The sequence below is a fragment of the Oreochromis niloticus genome, unplaced genomic scaffold (assembly GCF_001858045.2).
Source record: "Oreochromis niloticus isolate F11D_XX unplaced genomic scaffold, O_niloticus_UMD_NMBU tig00001906_pilon, whole genome shotgun sequence".
Lineage (NCBI taxonomy): Eukaryota > Metazoa > Chordata > Actinopteri > Cichliformes > Cichlidae > Oreochromis > Oreochromis niloticus.
Genome location: NW_020327503.1, coordinates 241,543 through 251,578, shown reverse-complemented (window position 1 = coordinate 251,578; position 10,036 = coordinate 241,543). Strand labels below are relative to the sequence as shown.

General features: G+C 42.2%; 1 long non-coding RNA gene across 1 annotated transcript; it reads right to left on the bottom strand.

Annotated features, from left to right (window-relative positions):
- Window positions 1-722: 722 nt before the first annotated feature.
- On the bottom strand, window positions 723-9,769 carry LOC109201522 (uncharacterized). Its single transcript, XR_002061585.2, has 3 exons — window positions 9,737-9,769; window positions 7,194-7,367; window positions 723-839 (listed from the first exon to the last, which is right to left on the bottom strand). It is a non-coding gene; the product is annotated as an uncharacterized LOC109201522 (long non-coding RNA).
- Window positions 9,770-10,036: the final 267 nt, after the last annotated feature.

Genomic DNA, 10,036 nt, shown 5'->3' with positions numbered 1-10,036 from the left:
AAAGTGGTGACTGTGCTGATCATGTGACCCACAGCCTCACAGTCTGTGATGTCATCCTGTCTCACTTCAAGAGCTCAAACAGGCTGATACGACTGTGTGAACCAAAAAGGTCAGAGCAGCACTTTGCCCTCCACTGTTTACACACCGCTTAGATTCAGAGTGTGTGAGCTTTAATGCGAAAGCTGCTGTGCTGGGTGACTAATGTGAGGCAGAGGGCAGAAGCTGGAGGTCTGGATCAGATCCACATAACAGAAAAGCAGGAACAGATTCAGTCCGAGTCATTCCTTTGATTCCAATCATCACATTTATTGCTCATTAGTATCCACATTAAACATTAAGCACTGATTCATCCACTGAGGCTCAAACTGCACAGACACATGAAAACATGATATTTATCTTATAAAAACATTGTGTTTATTATTCAAAGGTGTTTGAAAGCCTTTCCAGGTGAGTTTGATCCAGGAGGGTCTGAAGCCAGAGTCAGACAGAGACTGTGCAGAGACTGTAGAAGGACAGAGCAGCAGCAGAGCAGTCCAGATCCACTGATGATCCTCTGTCAGATCCAGAGGGACACACAGGGATGATGCTGGACTCTACATTGTGTCTGACAGTGGAGCTGTTCTCAGAGCAGTTCACTCTGCAGCACTGACAGTCATCTGCACTTCATTCCTCTGTCAGTGACTGCTGGATGAAGCTCTCCTCTCCACCTCCCAGTAACATGGCCCAGTCAGAGCGTCTCTACACACAAGCTGCTGCTGCTTCAACCTCTCTGGATCATCAGGACACAACTCCTCCTCTTTCAGCACACACACCTTCCTGTTTACAATCATGGCCACCATCTGCAGAGAGAAGAAGGTCGAGCAGAGGAAATAAACAAGCATGCCTTTCCCCCCCCTTTTATTTAAACAAACAAACAAAACAATCATAAATGCGAAAGAGAAAAAAACTTGGCACTTAGGGAGTGAGATTTAATTACCAGTAATATACATGATATATTATGTATAATATATTATAGCTCAGCCTTCGACACCATCTCTCACTCTGTACTTCTAAGCAGATTTTCCTCTCTCGGCATCTCTGACACACCCCTCTCCTGGTTTTAATCATATCTCCTTGACCGATCCCAGATTATTCAACAAAAAATCATTCCGCTCTCGTGTATTCCCCGTCACTTCTGGTGTACCCCGAGACTCAGTCTAAGGCCTTCTTCTCTTCATAATATACATCCTCAAATCATCCTCCCTCTAGGTACCATTTTCCGCAAATTTGATCTTCAGTTTCACTGTTTTGCTGATGACACCCAGTTATATCTCTGTTGCAGACTTGATTCCTCGCTCTCACCTTCCTCCCTTTTAAAATGTCTATCCGAGTTAAAATCCTGGTTTAATTTTCTAAAGCTTAATGAGGATAAAACTGAAATCCTCCTTATTGGCACCAAATCCAACCTTTTGAAGGCAAACCGTTTCTCACTCACCATCGATAACTCCACAGTTTTCCCTTCTCCTCAGTTTAAGAGCCTTGGTGTCATCCTAGACAGTTCACTTTCCTATAAATCTCAGATTAATAATCTCACCCGTTCTGCCTACTTCCATCTACGTAACATTAACAGATTAGTCAAGTCCGCGTCTCAGTGTTACGTTTTCTGTTTTATTTAGAAGGTCTGTGTCATGGTGAATGTATTGGGTTTTGCTTCCCTTTGGTCATGTCATGTCTGATTTCTCCCAGCTGTGCTCTCCTTCTGTGTCTCATTCCCCTCTTTTTTCCCCAGTGTATTTAAGCCCTGTCTTTCTCTGTGTCACTGTCGCGTCCTCCCTCCTGCTGTGTGTTTCCCAGTGTCACCCTGTATACTTAGCATTTTCCCAGTTTAGTTTTGATAATGTTTTGTATTACTTCTGAGCCTGCAATAAAGCAGTGTTTTGGAGTTTACCCGTTGCCTCTGTGAAATCTGCGTTTGGGTCCTCATCTCCTGCCTGCACACAGTGAATCATGACATTATTTTGAAAGGGTCCCTGTATTTCATGTAATTATTTTTTTTTTGATGATTTTTCTTACTGGATCTTTAATTTTGTGTATTGTATTCTGTGCTATTTTCCAGGCTAAAACTTTCATTGCTTTAGATCCTCCTTTATAATACCTTTGTTTAAGAAAAAAAGCAATTATTTTTTGTTTTTATTTTGAGTGTTGTCAAATCATTGATTTCATTTCTTGTTTTCATAATTTCCTCCAATTAATTCCTTGTTGTTTTTATTTTATGCTTTTTACTTATTTTTTTAGCTTATTTTGGGGGGTGGGGGGGTCCTCTCAACTTTGGTGGGACAGGGCCTTCCTTTGCCAGCCAGCCAGTGTCCATTCTATGAATAGCATAGGTATATTAGGGGTAGGGGTATTAAACTTAAAAAATAAAGTTTAATATAATAAAATTTGAGGAGGTCCAGTTGGAAAAAATCTTCTCAAGCAGAGGTCCGGGACATCAAAACTTGTGATGTGATTTTGATAGAGAAGCAGCCTTTTTAAAAAAAAAAAAAAAAATCAATATCTGAACGTATGAACAATAGTGTGTCAAATCAATGAAAATACAAGTTAAAAACATTTCAACAAAATTTATTGTTAACACTGAAACACACAGTAGGCCTACATTAGGCTGGCTGCTGTTTAAAATGAATAACAGAAAATAAATAAAATGGCAAAAATGTGCATCTTAAAACAAAGTGCTTAATTTCAGAAAGAAAATAGCAGCAGCTTGAGTTTCCCTTTTCTTTTACCTTTTACAAATCGACTTAACAGTCTCAATACATTTTCAACAGATAACATCAAAACGCTTAACAATTTTACAGTTTCTCTTTCTTTCCCCAATATATTCCACTTCCCCACTCTCTGTTGTTCAGTGAGAAAATTGAGCTTTAGTTTGCTCTACTAGGATTTTAAATCTGGGCTGGAATGGTGTCAGGGCCATTCTCATACACATGTGTAGGTGCTCATTGGTGAGCCTGGAATGATGCTTAGTTTTTATTATGTTCATTGTGGAGAAAGCTGCCTCACAGCTGTATGTGGAGCCAAACATGGTCAAGTTGTACAGGGCTACTTTCCTCAGATTTGGGAAAGCTGTCTCAGAGACCGTTTGGAGCCAGAAAGTGGCAGGTTCAGTTCTTCCAAACTCCTGTTCCTTCACTGTTGGGAAGTGTGCATAGTCTCCTTGCAGGTCTTCTTTGAACACTTCAAGTTTCCTCCGAAAGGAGCGGACAGCTGTCATCAGTTCACAAATTGAATTGTCCTTGCCCTGCAGCTTCAAATTCAGTTCATTCAGGTGTGAAGTGATATCAACCAAAAAGGCCACAATATCCATGTTTTTCCCATCATTTAAAAATAGAGAAAAGTTTGTTGCTTTCTGACTTTCCAGCTCTTCCAAGAAAGCTGCTACTTCACTTCTGATGGTACAAAATCGCTCCAATGCCCTGCCTTTGCTGAGCCATGTCACATTGCTGTGAAGCAGAAGATCATCAGCATTTGCATCAACTTCTCTGAGAAATTCCCTGAGCATGCGATGCTGACAAGAAGATGCCCTGAGAAAATTTATCATTTTCATCATCGTTTTCACCTCAGCATACTCATCTGACAGGGTGGAGCATAAGAGACTGATGAATAATGCAATGGTAAGAGATTAGCTCAGGATTGTCCTCTTTCATTCTTGCTACAGCTCCTTTCTCTCTCCCCATCATAGCAGGGGCTCCATCTGTGGTTATTGAAACCACTTGGTTTGGCTCTATTCCTCGCTTTGTTAACATTTCCTTAATGGCCAGGTAAATATCCTCTCCTTTTGTAGTGCTCTGAAGGGAAGTTACACCTAGCAGGTCTTCACAGAACTCTTTCTTATCGTTGTTGAAGAATCTAACAAACTAACAGCTGAGCATTGTCAGACACATCAGTGGACTCATCTAGAGCCAAGGCTACACATGGTGTCTTATGTATAGCTTCTTCCAGCTGGGACAGCACATCCTGAGCTAATATTTCACTTCTCTTTGTGGCTGTTGATGCTGACATATGTATTTGCTTTATTTTGTCACAAAGATAGTCTTTTTGTTTACCCTCAAGTAATGTTTCTGCTACTGCACTCATGCACTCTTTGACAACACTTGCATCTGTAAAGGGCTTTTTGTGTTGACCTAAAATCCAAGCACCTCTTAGGGAACATTCATGAGCACGTTGTTGGGCGGTGAAAGAACTGGTTAAGATCCTTGTAGATTGATCATATTGGGCTCTGAGACTGCTAATTTTCTGGGACCTGAGTTCAGACTTGGGTGGGTATGATTGTTCAAAGGCTTTGTGCTTTGTCTCATAGTGGCGTTTGACATTGCCTCCTCCACCAAGCCGTACAGCGCAGTTCCCTCCAGACTCATCTTTGTAGCAAAGGGCCTCTGGATGTCTGGAGTTTTGATCTCCTCCATACCTGCTTCATGCCCTGGAGGTCGGGGCAGTGGCCCCCCACAACCTCTAGCAGATCATTACATGAAGGAACCTTTTAAAAAAAACAAGCGCGTTCATGCTCACAGGTGTACACACGGGTGATCACACACACAAACTACACCCTTTTTGGCTCCTACCTCAAAGCACACTGTGCGCTGTCGATCTCACGTGCTGCACAATAATGTTTAATATTTAGTATTTACTGTCATATTCCCATATATCATTGTGATCTTGTTTATTACTCTTGTTTTCTTCTGCTTGCTTTCTTTTTCTCTTTCTCAACAGGTGATCCAGGTGATCGATATATGTATTTTTGTCTGCTTATTCTGTTGGTTTTTGTTTTTTGCCCTTTTTCCCCGTCCCTCTTCTCAGGTTTTTTTTTTCTTTCCCTCTTTCTTTCTCCCCTTTCTTTCCACCAGTCAAGTCTGTCCCATATTCAGCAAGTGAAAATAAAATAAACAATAAAAGGTGAATCAGATGGACCATTACGGCAAGGCTGGGATGGTCCATTTGGTCAAGTAAATCCGTTGGGCATCTTTCTTCGCCTTTAGACAATAATTCTGATGGCAAAAGAGCCAAACGGGACAGGTTACAAAAAAAAAAAAAAAAAAAAAAAAAAAAAAAGCAAATGGAATATGAAGTCAGATATTTTTGTTTTTGGAAATGGATTTCACCTCAACATATTCCCTTTGCTGATTCGAGACCTTAGGTGCATAATGATGATCAGAATCGATCAACTTTCCAAGGTTTTCTCCACGCTTTTGTCATGATCCTGGGCCATGTTGGCCCAGCATTCTTAGTTTTCGTGTTTTGGGTTTTGTTCTTTATTTACGCCTTGGTTTCTAGGTTGCCCTGTTAAGATGTCCCTTATTTTGGTTACCCCCTGTGTGCTCCTCTGTGTATCTGTGAGCCCTCATTTCCCCTCCTTGTGTTTCATTCCATGTCTCCCCAGCCCGCTATGCCTGTGCTTTCCCCGTGCTCTCCTGTCTCTCTCTCCTCCTGTCTGCACCTCTGTACTTCCTGTTTTACTTTGACAGTCTCACGTCAGTGTCGCGTTTCTCCTGCCATGTCTTGTTACGATTATCTGTGTCAGCTGTGTTCCCCGTGTGTCCCCACTTCCCTCGTTAATCCTCTGTGTATTTATGTGCATGTCTCTCTCAGTTCAGTGTCGCTTCGTCAATGTCTCCTCCCCAAACCTGTGTGTCTCTCTGTGTTCCCTCGGTCTTCTGTTAGCATTCCCAGTTTAGTTCTGTTTCGTTGTAAGGCCTGCAATAAAGCAGTGATTTTGAGTTCAGTTCCTGTCTCCGTGAGTTTTGCGGTTGGGTCCTCATCTGCCTCCACACAGCGAGTTCATGACAGCTTTTGCCAGGTCAATTTCAATACTCCTTCTTCCATTCTCTAGCAGGACATTTTGGCGATGATGGACCATGGCACCAGACCTGTTGGTGCCTTCGACATCTTTCAATTCGTAGCTTAACTGAGTTTGGCAACTCCAGATTCTGTCATAATAAACTTTCCACAAAAATGGCCAAAGATGGAGAATTATCTTCCGATCCGTCTTTGACACTATATATTCTGACATTTTTTCTTCTGGACCATCCCTCCAGATCTGTTAACTTGGCAACCATATTGAAATGCAGTTTAAAAATCTCCGTTACTACTTCCTTTTAGCTTGAACTGAAGTTTCAATATCCACAATTCTCTCTTTTGCCTCTCCCTCTCTCTTGTTTGTGTTGTTATTTCCTTTCCTATCAGTTGTGTATCTCTTCTGAATTGTCTTAGTTCTCAAAGATTAAGGTCCAAGCTCACAGTCTTAGCTTGTTCTCTTGCATTTGTTAGTGTTTCAATGTCCTCTAGAATGCTGCTAGCAGGTGAGGTCTTTTAGTTTCCGTCTCCCTTGTGCAGCTCGTACCGCATAGATTTCTATCTATTTCTGCATCTTGGCATCTTGAATCCCTTACTCAAATATCTTATTTTCCTAAGTATCTTTACAAAATCAGGTCACTGTGGGCTGTTTTTAGGTCATGCATCGGGAGCACATTCTCTTATGCTGCCATCTTGTACCTTGCCGAGCTGGAAGTCTCCTAAATGAGTATTTCCAGAGACTCTTCATCAGCTGTCAGTCAGTGATGCAGCACATCCAGTATAAAGAGCAGCAGGGACTTCGATGCTGGGACTGCACTAGTACTCCTTGTTGTTTCACTTTTTCTAATCTTTATTTTGGATTTTTATTGAAGTTCATGAAAATGTTTTTCACTCCTAGTTTTACTTTGGACTTTCATTCATTAGAATAACCTTCGTCTGTTCACTCTGAGCTCTTCAGGAACCCTAAAAATCCAGATGTAATGGTTTCAGCTGTTAACTGGAAGAATTCCATCCAAACATCTGCTCTCACTAAATTGATCCTCACCTACAGAATGTGTTCTTTACTGCTTTAAACATGGAAATAAATGCGGTCATTGGTTTGAGTGCTGCTTTGTCCAGAGAGCTGATTGGCTGTTGACAGTGTTTGATCAGAACGTGTGAGCTCTTACTATGGTGACCATAAAGGCCACAAAAAGGCAGAAACAGGAAGCGTTTGTGTCTAATCCTGAAGCCTGTCACCATTCTCCTCTCACAGCTCACTGAGAAGCTGCAGCTTTACAGGAAACACTGGATCTTTGTTTCATACTTTCTGTGTTTAGTACACTACTGCTGACAGCACCACCCACTCACTCCAACACTCTACTGACCTCAGAGTCTCCAGTGTGCAATCTGGACTTTCCTTAAGAGCAAACAGCCGCTTCACATCTGGATACTCCAGTTTATTCAGACTCAGGTCCAGCTCTCTCAGATGGGAGGGGTTAGATTTCAGTGCTGCTGCCAGAAAATCACAGCTGAACTTTGACAAACCACAGTTCTTCAATCTGTATAAAGAATGAAAAATATAAGTTCATTAGACTAAGTGTGTGCTTGAAATAATTCAGTGTTTCATCATCTTTCAGAATGTAGAAGTTTAGAAAATGGAAATTCCAAACAGCTGAAGCAAACAGGAAGGTTGCACATTTATCATAAAAAACATGAAAAATTGTTAGCTTCGCTGAGTAAAATCGAAACTAAACAAGACACATCAGAGTTTAAAACAAACAAACAAACAGAAACAAACAACAAAAACTGCCATTTTAGGAGACCAACATTTGGACTGTGGAGAAGGCTATACAGTAAAGCTACACAATGCTGCCGTACAGGGATGCTGGTTCAGCTGTGGCTCAGCACAGTAGAACAATTACAGCATTTGGCTGCTTCCATTGAACCCTCTGCACAGAGTTTCAGTTTCCTCTTCTGGTCCTAAAGTGCAGAACAGCAAGGTTTCAAACAGCATCAGCCACAGAAATGCAGTGAGAATTCTTTGGATCTCTTGGTTGTGTGTTATGATGCTGTGTTTGCATATCTGAAGTCTATGTTGCTTTGGAAAATGTGCACGTGAGGATGGATCACTCAACTACTGCAGCTCCAGATAAACAAGCTGGACCTGAACCTGGTAGCTTCACTTAGAAGACACTTGTGACGGGAACGTGTGAGAAGATTTGTGCAGACAAGTGTGGATTTTAGAGTCTGGGACAAGCTCTCCACAGTCTTTGTGGAGATCCACGTTCTGCATACTGCCTGTGAGAAGCTGGAGACAATTATCCTCCAAATCCACTGAGCAGCTGCTCATGGTGGTATTAGCTTCATGTGTGCATGTTAGCATTAAGCCTCGGGTAACACTATGCTGTGGACATGGTCACAGACAGCTGGACGCCTGATGGCTGAGTAGTCCTTCCTGTTAGACTTCTTTGAGGTGAGCTTGAAGCTGCTGCTTCGGGCACATGCACAGCTGGTTATTGTACTAGCAATGTTCTGCGTCCACACACTCACAACAAGGCTCAGTGTGGACGATGCTGTGCACGCTCCAAAGCTGGAAAGTGGGCAGGAACAGGGAAGAGAGCGACAGCAGTGTTCAGCACAATTGATGCTCTATTAATGCTCAACCAAATCACATGAAGCAAGGTGCGAAAGTGGGTGTGGGCCACAATCAGCCAAGGTTTCAGGTTAACTCATTGTGAAACCTAGCCCAACCCTATTCATCCTGAGTTCAAAAGACCCAGGATGTGAGGGTCACCAACAGAAGGTTACATGATGTGACAGAAGCTGATTGGTCAGCTGTGATGATGTTGGTGAGTTAATGCACTGTGGGAGGGAGGAGAGAGAGAAAAGGGTTAGTATAGCGTAGGGAAGACACTGCAGCAGAGGAGAACAGTGTCACACAGTTTTCCTATCGTAGTAAGTTTGTTGAGGATAAGTTAAACCTGATTACTCCTGTAAGAAGATTTTCAAGCTCTGGAATTAAATTTACCTTGTATCTTTTTACATTGGAGTCCCGTGGAAGTTTTTTCCCTCTTCAAATGAATGTACACAAGTGACACACAGGAAAACTGGTCTCATGGCTATACATGCTTCAGTCATTATGGACCTGTTTCTGTAGCTGCCACCATCGTTCTACATGTTTGTACATCAGCTTATAAAATCCTGTCTGCTGTTAAAGTCTTTATTTATTACTCTTCATGTGTTTCACTGTCACTGTGTGGGCAGAGCTGCCTGAGCCACGCCCACACTCAACTTTATTGCTGGTAAGGAGGTGATACAAATAACAATACAAAACTAAACTGGGAAAAAATAATGCACAAGGAGACACAGGGAGAATCACACACAGCTATGAGGGAAGACACGACACTGAACACAAGAAGACTAAGGACTTAAATACACAACCAGGATCGTGACACATGGTGCCTCTCACAGCCGTTAAGACACCCATTCCTGACCAGCTAGCATTACCCAGCATGCCGTGCAACATTGTCAGTTTGTAAATGTGCAATAATTCCTGCTCCAAACTGTTTCTGTGTGCCGTGACCTTTGACTTGCTAAAGAGAGTCAGCTGTGGATTATTCATTGTTGCTTCTGATACTTAGAACTGTGAGGAAGAACACTACACAGTTAATCAGGGTCCCCTCTCTCTGAATTAGGAAAGGTCGGCAGGCCACATGTGGGCCGTGGGCCATACGTTGAGTATCACTGTTTGAAATGTGAATATTGTTCTGCTACAGTCAATGGACTAAACCAGAGAAGAAGAAAACAGACTTTAGCATGAAGATCCTCAGTGTGGATCAGTATAATATCAGCCTTATGTTTGCAGTTTAGTGTCAGCACAAGTTTCACATCATATTCATCTCAGCACAACTAAAACATGGTGACTGACCTCAGAGTTTCAAGTCCACATCCTGGGCCCTCCAGGAAACCACACAGATGCTTCACTCCTGAATCCTGCAGCTTGTTGTTGTCACTCAGGTCCAGCTCTCTCAGAAGGGAGGGGTTGGACTTCAGTGCTGCTGCCAGATAATCACAGCTCATCTCTGACAAACCACAGCGCCTCAATCTGTAAAAAGAGTGAAAGATTTAAGTTTATTAGACAAGTGTGTGCTTGAAATCAATCAGTGTTTCATAATCTGTTCAGAGCTGAAGAAGGTTCAGAATGTAGAATTTTAAAAAATGGAAGCCA